We start from the raw sequence: 16442 nt of genomic DNA on the forward strand, positions 1-16442 counted from the left end.
GTCCCCACTTTACAGATGTGCAAATTGAGATTCTGTGGAGGTCAATGATTTAACTAGGGTCGTCCATTTAGACAATAAAGGAGGTAGAGCTTGAGTCCAGATGCCTGACTGCAGAGCCGGGAGCCCTGTCTGCTGTATCAGGCTGTGATGGAGATCATGAAACACAACTATGCATATCTCTAATTTCTTGGTCTGACATAAGCAGGCATTTGGTAATTGTTTGTTGAACAGATAAATGCATGAGTAGATATACCAGTAGGTCTGGCAATGTGGCTAAGATTTAACACCAACATGTAGGTCAAAAATTATGGGGTAATAAATAGGAACAATAGAACATGTTATGCTGTACAGGAGAAAAGTGGAGTCTGGCTGAGAGACTAGATAATTGCTTTTAAGTGAATTCAGCAATCACTTTGAATAACTATGTGGGTGTGGGAGGTCTGTATGTACTCCTCATGAATCTTAAACCCACTAATGACAGGCTTGAAAAAGGAAATTTTATTGTAGCTCAGAATTTGATTGAAATGCAAGATACAAAATGTATGAATAATACCCAGCTTCACTCTCTCCTAGGCACAAAGGGACCAGAGGGCTGTTGGCTCTTTCATTGGCTTCAGGGAGCTTTAAATATTCCTCTGTCCAGGTTCCATTCTCTCCCCCACCCCTCCGAGCCATCTAAATGTATTCTTGGATTGATAAATCATAATGGAAAAGAATATAAAAAAGAATTGTATATGTATGTATAATTGAGTCACTTTGCTGTACACCAGGAACTCACGAAGCATTGTAAATCAACTATACTTCAATTTAAAAAAATGTATTCTTGGGGGCTTCCCTGGTGGCACAGTGGTTGAGAGTCCGCCTGCCAATGCAGGGGACATGGGTTCGTGCCCCGGTCCGGGAGGATCCCACATGCCGCAGAGCGGCTGGGCCCGTGAGCCATGGCCGATGGGCCTGCGCGTCCAGAGCCTGTGCTCCACAACGGGAGAGGCCACAACAGTGAGAGGCCCACGTACCGCAAAAAAAAAAAAAAAAAAAAAAAGTATTCTTGGATCAAATGCGTACCAGGTAGCTATTTACAGAACCTGTGCTCTAGGAGAACAGCTGGTGTGTCTTTCTCTGGCATTTTGGGATGGACGGCAGCTCCATTAGAGGGAGGTGCTTTTCCCAAGGCAAGACCTTAACTCTTGGCTAGTAAGAACTATCTTCAAGACCTATAATTCTGATGATTCCATAAGGGGAAGCATTTGCCTGATCTGAGGGTCTTGTATTATCTTTTGATTAGTTTTAGGGTTATCTCTAGGTATGTAAAACACCTAGGATAGTTCTTGGACATAATAGGTACTCAATAATTGGTGGTTATTGTGGAGATAAAGCAGCCAACTGCAAAGAAAGTAAAGAGACATGATGTTAAAACCCAGTGATGACACTTATTAGGTGGCAAAATAAGTTTCTGATGGTGAGCAAGTTATTGAAACTTTCTGATCTTAAGTTTCTCCTCTGTAAAAAGAATAGTAGCTACTATGAGCCAGCTATTTCTTTTTTTTTTCTTTTTTTTTTAATCAGGTTCTAGTAAATTCTTACATGTATCTTGCTTAAGTTTTTTTTTTTTTACAACTTTATTGGAGTATAATTGCTTTACAATGGTGTGTTAGTTTCTGCTTTATAACAAAGTGAATCAGTTATACAAATACATCTCTTCCCATATCCCTTCCCTCTTGCATCTCCCTCCCTCCCACCCTCCCTATCCCACCCCTCCAGGCGGTCACAAAGCACCGATCTGATCTCCCTGTGCTATGTGGCTGCTTCCCACTAGAGCCAGGTATTTCTTATCATTATGACAACTTTGAATGCTCAGTTTATGGGTAAGTTAACTGAGGCTCATAGACATTAGGCAATTTGCACTGGGATGTGGTCATTTAGCCTGTGTCAAAGTGAACATTCAAACCCAGGCCTATCTAACACCTGATTATTTTTCCACTTCGTAACACTGTTCATGTAAAATAGAGATGCCAAAACCAGGAATCCTTGTAAAATTAGAGCCAGTGCATGGCATAAATTTGGCACTCAAAATAGTGTCTATTATTATTAATTACACCTCAGGTGATCAGCATAACCCTATAATATGTTCACATTAATCAGAGTTGGAAGAGCTTTGACATGTACTAACCATGAAGAGCCCCGGTTGAAATTCCCTGTTTGGCAGATGGTGGATGCGTAATAAATGCTTGTTGACATATTAAAGATCCAGTAATGTCTGCATTTATAGTTGAATTCTGTTCCTTCCTCATCCCCACCACAAACACTCCTGTTTCACCTTTGAAAGTTTGGGGAAGTTCTGTGAAATGCAGTACGACAAGGAGCTATGAGGGATGGCTTTATTGAAACAGTTGGCTTTTTTTCCCTCTCAAAATACATCGGGAGAGTTCTACCTCTGGTATGGCCAAGTAGGCTTCTATCAGACTAACCTTCTACAAATAGACAATAGCCATAAACCCTGGACAAAAACCAAACCAAAACAACAACAACAAAACCAGCCTCCTGAAGGCACAATTGACACTTGGAAGGAGGGAATAGTATGGGATAAGCCTCCCATTTATTATGGCCGTTGGTTGCAGTCAGCGTCCCATGGGGCAACTAAAGCACCTACAGAAAACCTGAAGTCTTTATGGCCTAAAGAACTAGATGACAGAGTTTTGGGCAACCACAGCTGCTAAATATAAACTCCACTCAGATCTCTGGGTCAAGCATGCATGGGGTAGAGTCCAAGCAGCTCAGCTAAAAATAGCAGAACTGAACTGAGATTTGAGCTGCCACCCAAGAGATAGAATTTGCGATTTGAGTCCAACCAATTTTATTGCCTTAATTGTTATCATAACAGCAACAGTAATAGCAACTTACCACTCTTCAGCAGAATGTAGCAAAATTCAGAGTACCCACAACAAGACATTCACAATATCCAGAATATAATCTGAAACCACTCAGCACAGAAAGAGCTATAAAAATGTGGCCGATTTTTCAAGAGAAAAATGCCATCAATGAAGACAGACATCTACTTGATCCAAATGTTGGAATTAGTAGATAAGGATTTTAAAGTAGTTATTATAACTATACTCATTACCTGAGAGAAAATATGCTTGAAATAAATGAAGAAATATAAAATATCAGTGGAAAAATTTAGAAAATTTAAAAAGGAACAAATAGAAGTAAAAAGTAAAATATCTGAAGTCATATTCATGGAATAGACTTAAAAACAGAATGGAGATAGAGAGTCAGTGAATTTGAAGACAGATCAACATAAATTATTCAATCTTAAGAACAGAGAGGAAAAAACAAAACAAAAGAGTGGAACTTCAGGTACCTGTGAGACATCAAAATATCTAACTTATTTTTGATTAGAGTTTCAAAAGAGGAGAGAGAACAGTGCAGAAGAAATATTTGAAGCAATAATGAGCAAATATATTCCAAATTCAATGAAAGACACATTGATACATTCAAGAATCTCAGCAAACCCCAAACAGAATAAATATGAAGAAAACCATGCCTTGGCCCATCATAGTCAAATTATGAAAAGCCAAAGGATTAAGAGAAAATCTTGAAAGCAGATAGAGAAAGAGGACTCATTATCTACAGGGAGACAGTGACTTGGTGAAGGCAAGAAAATAATGGAAGATCATCTTTAGAGTGGTTAAAAACCCCAACAAAATCCTGGCCACCCAAATTTATATTCACTGGCAATACCTTCCAAGAATGAAAGCTAAACAAAGGCATTTTTAGCTAAACGAGAATTAGGTGAGTTCATCACCTGCCGACCCACACTATACCAAATGCTTAAGGAAGTTCTTTAGATTGAAAGGAAATAACACCAGATGGAAAAGTGAATCTTCAGGAAGGAATGCAGGGCATAAAATGGTAAATAGCTGTCCAGCTAGGACCAAGCAGTTGCATCTGGAGTGCATCTCTGATTGGTTCTCATCCATTCAATGTGTGCAGAAGCCCTGCAATGTGCTTCCAGAACTGGTCCATAAGAAAACCTCTCATGGATAAACCTCCATGTTTTTTCCCTTTCAGATCTGATGTAGAAGAGTACAGGGAGTTAGAAGCCATGTATTGAAGGTGGTGGAGCCACAAGATGGAAGGATGCTGGGCCCCTCAATCACTGCTTGGAGGAGCAGGACCCCACACAATAGGGAGGCCATTCTAGACTTAGTCTAAGTGAGAAACAGACTTCTATTGTGTTGGGGCTATCATACATTTTGCGAAGAGGTTGCGAAGAGGAATAGAGAAGTGGAGATCTCTCTGGTACAAGAAGACCCAGGTGCCAGGCATGAGAGAAAGAAGGGGAAGGAGGGATGGACTGATGAGGATGGTGCAGGGGACGAATCTATCTGGGGTGAAGGGTGGGGATGAGGAACATGGGGCCTGTGATGGCCAAGGTGCAGGAAGCCAGTCCGGAGGGCCTGGCAGAGAAGTTCCACATCAGACAAGGGATGGGGATGCTTCCTACGCCCGGCCCAGGAAGAGCACCTCTGAGCTTCTTTCCCAGCTGGACCAACTCCCGCCTCCCGAGGGATGCTGGGGGTGGATCCCTGCTGAGTGGTCCCTGGCTCCAGCTCTCCCACCCCGGCCATGGGATGCTGGGGGTGGAGCCCCGCTGAGTGGTCCCTGGCTCCCCCCGCCTTCCTGGAGCCTGGTCCAGCAGGTCAACACCTCCCAAGGATGGCCAGTGTAGCCTGGCCTTCTAGTCAGCTCGGCACACTTTCCTCCAGCTTCACGCAGCTCAACTTCCCCTTCAGTTCAGCTCAGCCGGTCTCCCAGTCCCGCCTCTGCTTCCAGGCCAGCATAGACCATCTCCCGAGGCAGGAAGGAGGTTGGGGTTCAGGTGGTCTCCTCTCTGCCCCGTTTCCCAGCAGAGCACTGCCTCTCCTGCTTCCAGTCCTCGGAATAGAGCCTGTCCAGCCTCCCCCGTCTCTCCCACAATTGGACCAGCCCATCACATACTCGGTAGTCCCCCGTTCCAATGTCCCATTAGTTCAGTCCTGACCAAGAGAGCTCAGATCTTCATCCACGCCTCCTTGTTCCAGCTCACTTCTGCTCCACCACCTTGCTTTTGTTACCCAAAGCCCCTCTCTCTCTCTCTCTCTCTCTCTCTCTCTCTCTCTCTGTGTCTCTCTATTTCCCCTTACAAATGGCTTTGCAGCAGCCCTGGGAGTGCACGGCAGCACCGATAATGTCTCCATGGTTCCTTGTTAGCTGCACTCTAAGCAGGAAAGTGACTTGGCTTGACAATGTAATTTACATCGCTATATAAAACTATCTGTGGAAGCCAAGCTAATTTGTGCCAGATTAGGCTATTTGTCTCAGCCACTGTCTAGCCGCACAATCTATCAGAGGGCTGTTTTCAAATATCGCTCTTCAAGCGTGCCCTTGAGAGGCAGAAATTGATTGGGATCTTAGGGAGCAAAATTACAGCAATAACTTAAAAGAAACAATAATTACTGAATCATACCAGTGTCAGCACTCTGCAAAACACGAAATAGCCATCAAACCCCAATCCAATATATTCCAAAGCGAATTTATTGAATGGAAAAAGCAGTTGAGTGAGGGTTTTTCGGCGCCCCCTCCCCTTCCCCTGTCCGTATGGTTATCTCGAAACCGCAAGTGAACGAGTCGATAACTCTTGTCATTGACTGCTCCATTTTCTCCGAGTCGGGGGCGATCCATTAGCTGCCTCCGCTGCACCGTCTCCGTCGCCTCCTCTCTCCTCTTCCATCGCCTCTATTCATTTGCTGGTCTCTGCTCTTCAAGCAAACAAACATGTATAACTAATCATTCGTTAAAATGCAGAGGGCCCCTCATAAATCTCCACAGCTGAAATACTTTAATGGGTAATTAATTGATCCTGTTCCAGAGGAGTAATAAGATAATAAATGAGACAATATTTCACTCAGTCGTGTCAGGCTCCTAGCTAATGGCACTGTAGGGCTCAGCTGAAGGATAATATATTAGCCAGAAATTAACTGCTAAGAGCTTTCTGCAGAGAAATCGGCTGACAAGTGAGTCACGCCGGACTGGGGTGGTGGCCATCTCGGTGAAAGTGAACCTGGGCTTGGGGGGCGGGGAAGGGGCGGGGTTATGTTCCAGACCCAAGAGAGCTGGACCGTGTAGTGCCGTCAGCACGCCCACTGACCTATGACCCTTTCTTGGCACTCCTGGTGGGTTCCTAGGAAGCTGTGAACTCATGTACTTGTGAGCTCTTGAATAGTTTTCGCCCATGAGTCACTGGACTCCTTGAGTTTTCATGGGTTCTGCCCACTCTTGACCAGTATGGCCACAGAACACCCGTAGCCAGCGGCTCCATCAGCTCCTCCCCAAGCAAGTGTGCAGATACAGAATGAACCTTTGTGGGAAAGAGACCCACACTCTGTCACAAACAAGGGTTTCACAAAAATTACGAAGGAAAAAGAGTAGGGAGAGAAGGCGTGAATTCCATTTTTTAATGGGTAGGAAATATTTCTTCCAGGGTGCGATGGAGAACAGCTCTTGGTTTTATTAAGGAAGTCAGGGAGGGTGATGACAATTAATAGCCAAGATAAGAACTTAGACTTGGAAGGTTGGGCGGGCCTTTGCTGGAGGACACGGGAAGTCAGTTTCCCCATATAGGAAGGGCATGGAGTAGGAGTGGGTGGTTGGAGGGGAACGTGGTGTATAGTGAAGCACTGGGGCTATAAGGTCATTGGAACTCTCGCCTGCTCTTTACTAGCTGTGTGACCTTGTCTAGGTTACTTCACTACTCTGAGCTTTGGTTTGCTCACCAGTAAAACAGTGGTAGGATGAATAAGTGAAATACACATGAGAAGCTTCTAGTTCTGTATCTCACCCCCAGGAGGTGCTGCCTTAATGTTGGTTATGATATGGTGGGCAGCGGGGAAGGTTATTATTGACAAGTGAAGCAGATGGCAGCCAAGGAAATGAGAGGAGCTGGCAGTGGGAGACAGTGGGCTGCCCCTCTGAGTCCAGAATAAGGACCATATCACCCCCACCCTAAGGAGGGTCCAAACTGGTGTGTGCTCACTTTCTGCCAGACCACTCCTGATTGCTATGGGAAATGTGGGTGGGTCCATCTTCTGAGTCATGGTGAATATGGCAGTGTGGGTTGAAGGCATAACAGAGCTTGATTATTTAAATGAGAAAATGCAGGCAAAACACAGAGCCAGTGCTGGTCATCGTGATCAGTGGTGATGTTATCGAGTCCAAGCTCATACTGCTTGCTGCACGACAGGACCATAACTGGAGAGATGAGTCGTTAGGGCAAGGAATAGTGGCTTTATTTCAGAAAGCAAGCAGACCAAGAAGATGGTGGACTAGTGTCCCAAAGAACTATCCTACTCGAGTTAGAATTCAGGCTTCTTTTCTGCAAAAAGGGAAGGGGGTGTGGTTGTTTGTTGCAGACTTCTTGATGTCAGAATCCTTTGTTCTTGCAGCTGTCCAGGTAGGTTGGGTCACTGAAGTTCCTGTAAACCTCCAACAAGACAAACGTTATTCTCTGTTCTGCAACTTTTTATCTCTCTATGAATGGAAAAGTGTTATACCTTTAAAGGTCAGAGCCTTGAGAATGGGCTATCGTGTATATTTCAGGTTATTAGCAACATTCTTGTAGCAAAAGCAATAGAACACAAAGGTTAAAGTAAAAGAAACAGATCCAGTATGGAGTCAGATTTGTTCTTCCCTATTACAGCCGTGGTATTGGTATCCCTTGCCTGGGTCTCCCTGCACTGCATCTTCCTGGATGGCGATCAGCATGGGGAAGTGCTCAGAAGACAAGGCCTTGCATGGTCCCTGATGGGCTCAGGGCAGCTGGAACCCCCTTGGGCAGCCCCAGTGCTGTTCACCTTTGGAGGGAGGCGTTGGGCCTCTCCCAGGACCTAGAGCTTGGAGGGACACAGGCACAACAGGTTCAGCTGGAAACTGCACTCTGTGTAAACCCAGGCGTTTCCCCAGGTAGAAACGGCCGACTAAGTCAGCTCACAGGGCGCGAGTCCATTAACTGACATTTATTTTAAAAATAAACATGTGCTCATTCATTCTCTGCTCCTTTATGTGGAATGGCTTCCTGGCTTTTGGCAGCCAGTGCTCCACCCAGTTCCCTACCAAGGCCTAGTTCTTTGTACCTTTGACCTCAAGAGCTGGAAGAGAAGTTGATGTCACCTGGTCCACCCTCTGTTCCAGATTACTCATGCTCAGTCTGGGATTGCACGGGCCCAGGGAATGGCTGAACTTATTTCTGGGCTCAGTGGGACAGCATTTTAGATCCTTGGTGACCTTTATATGACCCTTAAGCCTGCACTTTTTTTCAGGCCAAACTTGACCAGTTCTGTGGACCATTATATGTGTGCCATTTCCCTTTGTTTTTTGTTTTTTTTTTTTACTTTTTTTATTTATTTTATTTTTTTTTAAATTATTTTTTAAATTAGTTTCTGCTTTATAACAAAGTGAATCAGTCATACATATACATCTGTTCCCACATCCCTTCCCTCATGCATCTCCCTCCCTCCCACCCTCCCCATCCCACCGGTCCAGGCGGTCACAAAGCACCGAGCTGATCTCCCTGTGCTCTGCGGCTGCTTCCCACTATCTATCTACCTTACCTTTGGTAGTGTATATATGTCCATGCCTCTCTTTCGCTTTGTCACAGCTTACCCTTGTTTTTATTGCGAAATAGAGCAAGTAACAAGAGAAGCACCCTGCACATACATTCAGCTTGATTAATAATTATCAAGCGAACACCCACAGATGGCTGAAACTTGGGTTACTGTCCCTGGTGCTACCACCCTGATCAGAACTCGCTCTCCCTCTGGAGTAACTACCCTGACTTCTGTGAAAACCGTCTCCTCCCTTCTCATCATAGAATTATAACTTATTCATTTATTTATTCCCAAACCCTAGGGTTTAGTTTTGCCAACTTGAAATCTTGACATGGAGGAAATCAGGCTGTATGTACTCTTTTGCTCCTTCATTATGTTGATGAGATTCACCCATGTGAATCTTGTTGCCATAGCTTGTTCATTTTTCTTGATATGTAGGTTGTATACGTTTTGTATGCGTCTATGGATACAATTTTATTGATCTACAATCATTTACTGATGATGCCAGTATATGGATATAGTGTAATTTACTTGTTTGTTCTGTCAAGGACAGACTTTTGAGTTGTTTCTGGTTTGGGGCCATGACACACAAACAGGGCAGCCATGGGCATTTATCTCAGGACACACGGGTATGTGTGTCACTGGGATACTGACCTAGAAGTGGAATGCTGCATCACAGGGCGGGCGCATCTCCAACTTTACCCAACTAGTGTCCAAAATGATCGTCTTAGGTCACAACACAATCAAGAGGTGCACTTGTTCCTGTGGGGGACTCAAAGGTGGGTTGTGGGCATCCACCTTCCAGAAATTCTTTCTGCCCAGCTCAGCCACTTTGGGGTTGGCCCCACACAGAACTGTCCTTGCCCTAGAACACACCCTCCCAGGACCACCCGGATCTGATGACCATTGGGTGGGGACCAAAGGTGTGGCCAGGCTGATGGGCTCCACAGCCCTGTGTTAGAGGCTGGTCCCTCATAAACTCCTGCCACACCAGGCTCCAGCTCAGAGCAGCTTCCGGAGTACTCTGTCTGTGAGTGCGCCTACAGCTCTTCCTCCTTGCCAGCATCTCCTATCGGCAGACTTAAAATTTTGCCAATCTGGTCGCTTAAGGATCTCTCACTGTGCTTGCGGAGTGCGTTTCCTCTGTTAAAATTTCAGAAATCAGATTTATTGAGGTGTAATCTACATACAATGAAGTTCCTCCCTGTGAAGTGTACAGTTGGATGACTGTTGACAACTGTATACCATCATGTATTCACAACCAAGACGTAGAGCGTTTCCACCACTTCAAAGTTCCCTCAGGCCTCTCTGTGGTCAGTTTTTCACCCCATCACCCACCCCATCACTCATCTCTTTCTGTCATTATAGGTTTGCCTTTTCCAGATATTCAGTACATGGAATCATCCGGAAGACTCTTTTTGTGTCTGGCTTCTTTTACTTAGCAGAATGCTTTTGAGATGCATCGTGCTGTTGGATGTATCAGTAGTTTGTTCCTTTTTACTGCTGCATAGTGTTCTGTTGTATGAATATATCCCAATTGATCCAGTCTCCTGTTGAAGGGCATTTGGAATGTTTCTGGTTTGGGGCAATTACGAATAAAGCTCCTGAGATGTATTAGTACAAGTCTTTTTGTGGATGTAGGCTTTTATTTCTCTTGGACAAACATGTAGGAGTGGCACTGCTGGGTCATAGGGTAGGTGTAATTTTGACTTTAGAAGAAACCACCGAGGAGTTTTGCATTGTGGTTTTTCCATTATACACTTTACGTACCAGGGGTCTCTGAGAGTTCTGGTTGCTTCCCACCCTCGCCAACACTTGGTATATTCTGTCCTTTTAATCTGAGCTATTCTAGTGTGTGTGATGATATTGTATTTTAATTTATATATCCATGGTGGCCAATGGTGTTGAGCATCTTTTAACATGGTTATTGGTCATTTCTATGTTGACTTTGGTAAAGCTTCTGTTTAAATCTTTTACCTATTAAAAAAATTTAGTTGTTTTCTTACAATGGAGTTGTTAAGTGTTGTTTGTATATTCTGGACAGATTCTTAACAGATATGTGTTTTGCAAATACTTTCTCCCAGTCCATGGCTAATATTTTATTCTCTTAAGAGTATCTTTTGGAGAGAAGCTTTTAATTTTGATGAAGTCCAGTTTATCAATTTTTTAATGGTTTCAGCTTTTTGTACCCTATCTAAAATATTTTTTGCCTACCCGAAATCACAAAGATTCTTCTTATGTTTTGTTCTCGAGGTTTTATATTTTTATCTTCTCATTGTGCATTAGTTTGTATTTTGCTGATTTCTAGTGAGAATGAGCACTTTTTCATAAGTTTGTTTGCCATATGACTTTCCTATTTTGTGAACAGTCTTTTGCCTATTTTTCTATAAAGTTGTCTTTATCTTATTGATCTGTAGGAATTTTTATATATTCTGGAGAGTGTCTTTTGTTAGGTTTATTCATTATTTATATCTCCCCCCACTCTGTGACCTGCATTTTCAGTATCTTTATGGTGTCATTTGATGAAAAGAAGTCCTTAATATTAAGGGATTTGAATTTATGTTTTATTTCCTTTATGATTAGTGCTTTATGGCTCCCACTTAAGAAATTCTTTTCTACTCTGAGGTCACATTTTATTCTGTATCAGAAGTTCTGAACTTTCTCAGTTCATGGTTCATTTTAATGTCTCAGTTATTTTTTCATGGTATACTTAAGTCAAAAGAATACCCAACACTTCCATTTATTAGGTAGTTAGGTCCAAACAACTTACCAAGCGTTTATATTCCAGCTACTTTGTAGTCATTTGAAAAGATAATACACATATAAAGAAAAAATAATGTATTTTTCATTTTTAAATAATTGCAATCACTTACTAAGGGGATATGTGAGCCTGTTGGGCATTGCACAACTTCTCAAACCTCGGAATAAGGTTTCCTGTTTCATATTGATTTTTAGGGAGCATTTGCTTTTAATTACGGCAACTGCTGACAACCCAGATTGGCAAAGATATGATGCCACTGAAGGGACTGTAGCTTGATCTAATGTTGAAACCATCCAGAGCTGGTCATCTGTACAGTGTCAAGTATACCTGTGTTTCCCTCAGAAATGTAAATATCCCATGGCACCACTGTGAGTTTGATGCAGTGTCCTAGGGCACCTTTGTGAGTAGTTTGGGACCCACGGTTCCATATCTTGTTTGAAAATCTCTATTGTTTTGCTTTTCATAGTTAGGTCTTTAGTCCCTCCTGATTTGGTTTTTGTGTACGGTATGAGTTAGAGATCCAATTCAACTTTTTCCAAATGGATACGCAGTTACCTCACATCATCTGTTGACAAATCCTGCCCAATGATCTGCAGTGGCACCTCTGTCTTAGGTCAAGCATCCATATACATGGAGGTCTCTTCTGTAGCATTATTATATTATCTTAATTGCTATAGATTTATAATGTCTTGCTGTCTGGTAGAGCTGGTTCTCCTACCTTTTATTCTTCTACTAGAGTATTTTGCTTAATCTTGGCCTTTTGAATCTCCATATGAATTTTAGAATCAACTTATCAAGTTCAAAAAAAAATCCTCTTGGAGGTTTTATTTCAATAGCAACAAATCTACAAAAAAACAAAAACAAAAACACCGCCCCACACACAAACAAACAAACAAAAGCCCACAAAAAACTTTGGGGAGTATTTAAAACTTTATAGTAGTGAGCCTTATAGTTAATGAATATTGTATAACTCTGTTTATTTAGGTCTTCTTTGATGTCTTTTAACAAAGTTTTATAATTCTCCCCATAAAGACTTATTTTTAGGTATTTTGTTGTAAATTGTATCTTTTAAAATCTGTCTTTCTAAATTTTTTCTTAATTTTTAATGAATTTTTTTATTGAGGTAAAGTTGATTTATGATATTATGTTAGTTTCAGGTATAAAACAAAGTGATCTGGTTATACATATATATGTATATACCTATATTCCTTTTTTCTTTTTCTTTTTTATCTTTTGTTGAAGTATAGTTGATTTACAGTGTTGTATTACTTTCTGCTGTACAGCAGAGTGATTCAGTTATACATGTATATATATTCTTTTTCATATTCTTTTTCTTCTTGATTATGTTTTTCAATTAGTATTTCTTGGAAGTGTATAAACTCTCATTCTTTTTAATGATTGCATTATACCTATCATCAAAGTTATATATTAACTTCTCTTTTCTTGGCTAACATTTAGGTTATTTCTAGTTTTTTTTTTTAATTTTTTGTTTGTTGTATTTACCATTAAGGAGCCATGTTTCAAAACACATTCTTGTTCACAAACATTTGCATCACACAAATGTGTATATTTAGGACAAATTCTTAGAAATGGGATTTCAGCTATTGATGGGTAATGCCAGATTGCCCTCCATTGAGTCCATACCTACATTCACTAACAATGTATGATGCACCTGTATTCACCGCTTGTTATAGTTTGAGCTGTTTTTTTTTAAATTGGGGTGTAGTTGCTTTACAATGTTGTGTTAGTTTCTGCTATATAGCAAAGTGAATCAGCTTATGTATATACATATCCCCTCTTTTTTGGATTTCCTTCCCATTTAGGTCACCACAGAGCACTGAGTAGAGTTCCCTGTGCTCTACAGCAGGTTCTCACTAGTTATGTATTTTATACATAGTAGTGTATATATGTCAGTCCCAATCTCCCAATTCATCCCACCCTCCCTGTTGGTGTCCATATGTTTGTTCTCTATCTCTATTCCTTTTTTTTTTTTTTTGTGGTACGCGGGCCTCTCACTGCCGTGGCCCCTCCCATTGCAGAGCACAGGCTCCAGATGCGCAGGCTCAGTGGCCATGGCTCATGGGCCCAGCCGCTTCAAGGCATGTGGGATCCTCCCAGACCGGGGCACAAACCCGTGTCCCCTGCATCAGCAGGCGGACTTTCAACCACTGTGCCACCAGGGAAGCCCCTCTATTCTTTTTTGATTCTTTTCCGTTATAGTTATTACAAGATATTGAATATAGTTCCCTGTGTTATACAGTAAATCCTTGTTGTTTATCTATTTTATATATGGTATCAAAAAATTATTTTTATAATTTCAAACTTACAGACAAGTTGTAAGAACTCCCATATATCTTTAAACCAGATTCCCCATTATTTACATTTTGCCCCGTTTGCTTTATCAAATAAAATACACACATATTTTAAAATATGTATGTGTGTATGTATATATATACATATACATAGAGTCAAAAATTAAAATATTATTGCATTAAGTTACAATCCAATGATAGTGTATTCACATTCTTGTGGTAGACATGAAAGTATGCTGCATAGATCCCCCTATCATTTTTTGAAGTGTATTGAGCCTTGGTTTTTGGCCCTGTATATAGTCTATTTTGGTGAATGTTTTGTGTGGCCTTTGAAATATTATGCTGTCATTGAGTGGAGTGTTCTATAAATGAAAATTAGGTGAAGATGTTTGATAGTGTCGTTCAGATCTTCCATATTTTTATTATTTTGTTTAGTTGTTCTACAGTTAGGGAATGGTATGAACCTTCAATTATCATGACTATGTCTACTTCTTTCTTTATTTTGTCAGTCTTCACTTCATGTAGCTTGAAATTCTGTATTAAGTGCATAGAGATTTATGATTATCATGTCTTCCTGGTAATTTATCTTTTAATCATTATGAAAAATCACTCTATTTATGGTAATGCTTCTTCTCTTGAAATCCACTCATTTGTTATTAATATAGCCTTTTCAGCTTCCTTATGATTCGTGTTTGCAATGGTATATCTTTTTCTGTCATCTTACTTTCAACCCATCTGTGTCTTTTGATTTAAAGTACATCTCTTATGCACAGCAGATAGTAGGATCTTGCTTTTAAAATCCAGTCTGACAATCTCTGCTTTTTAATTGGAGTGTTTAGTCAATTAACATGTAATGTAATTATTGATATGGTTTGATTTAGATCTACCATTTTGACACTTGTTTTCTATTTATCCCTTCTGCTTTTTCTTTCCTTTATTTCTCCTTTTTTGCTTTCCTCTGTGAAAATCAGTCAAATCTCCCTTCCTTCCTCCCTTCTTCCCTCCCTCTCTCCCTCCCTTATCCCCTTCCTCCTTCCCTTTCTTCCTGACTCTCTCCCCCAGCTTTATTTCTTTTGGATTCTTAAGATATACCATTTGCATTATTTTTTAGAGGTTTCTCTAAGGATTACAAAATGCCTCCTCAACTTATCAGAGTATCTTTAGAATTAATCTTTTATCACTTCACATGAAATTTAAGGATCTTGCAAGAATACAGGTCTACTAACTCTCTCTCCTGAATCCTTTGTGCTATTGATGTTTTATATATTACATCTATATATGTTAAGAATTTTACAATAGAGTGTCATAATTTTTCTGAAACAATTATATGCCTTCAAAAGAAATTGAAAGAGAGAAACAGGATATAGTCGTTTATATTTGCCCACAGTAAACCGCTCAGTACTTTTTATTCTTTCTTTCCAGTAAATCCAAATTTCCATCTGTTATCATTTCCCTCCAATCTGAAGAACTTCTTTTTGCATTTTTGTAGTTCAGGTTCATTGTTGATTAATACTTTTTCAGTTTTTTTTGTTGTTGCTCTAAAAATGTCTGTATATCACCATCACTTTCAAAAATATATTTTCATTTGATATAGAATTCTGGGATAATTTTTCTTTTCATTTTGAACCTTTAAAGATGTCTTTCCATGGTCTTCCGGCTTTCAGTGTTTTTTATTTGAAACTCAGCCATAAGTCCTACTGTTAGTTCTCTGTATGTCATATATATGTGTGTATATATACACATATATATACACACATATATATGAAATTTATTTTATTATTTCATTTTTTGGCTGCATCGGGTCTTAGTTGCAGCACGCAGGATCTTTGCTGAGGCATGAGGAAGCTTTCATTGCGGTGCGCGGACTCTTTATTGTGGTATGTGGGCTTCTCTCTATTTGTGGTGTGCAGGCTCCAGAGCGCGTGGGCTCTGTAGTTTATGGCATGCAGCCTCTCTAGTTGAGGCCTGAGAGCTCAGTAGTTGTGGTGCGCAGGCTTAGTTGCCCTGCAGCACGTGGGATCTTAGTTCCCTGACCAAAGATCGAACCTGTGTCCCCTGCATTGTAAGGCGGATTGTTTACCACTGGACCACCAGGGAAGTCCCTCTGTATGTAATATATCATTTTCTTTTGATTACTTTCAAGATTATCTATTTATCACCAGTTTTCAACATTTTTACTGTAATTTACCTCTGTGTGATTTTTCACTCTATTTATCCTTCCTAGGATTTGCTGACCTCTTTAGATGTACAGGTTTGTTTTTCATGTGAATTTGGAAAATTTTTGACTGTATGTCTCTAAATATTTATTCTTCCCCAGTCTTTCTCTCCTTGCCTTCTGGGACACTAATTACATGTTTATTAGATGTCTTGATATTGTCCTGAAAGTTATTGAGGTTCTGTTCCTTTCTCAAAAAGATTTTCTTTTTTTCCCTTCAGATTGGATGCTTTCTAACAATTTATCACTAAGCTCACTGACCTTATCTTCTCCTGTCTCCAGTATGCTGTTAAGGCTATCTAGTCATCTTTTCATTTCCAATATTGTAATTTTTAATTAAAAATTTTCCATTTGGTTCTTTTCTATAGTTTTTATTTCTCTACTGAGATTTCTATCTGTTTTTTTCTCATTATGGCATTAGCTACTTAAAGACTTTGAACATATTTATAATGGTTTCTTTAAGTTCTTGTCTGCTAATGCTAACATCTGGGTCATCTAGACATTGGTTT

This window comes from Mesoplodon bidens (genome assembly GCF_964165515.1).
Source record: "Mesoplodon bidens genome assembly, chromosome: 20".
Lineage (NCBI taxonomy): Eukaryota > Metazoa > Chordata > Mammalia > Artiodactyla > Ziphiidae > Mesoplodon > Mesoplodon bidens.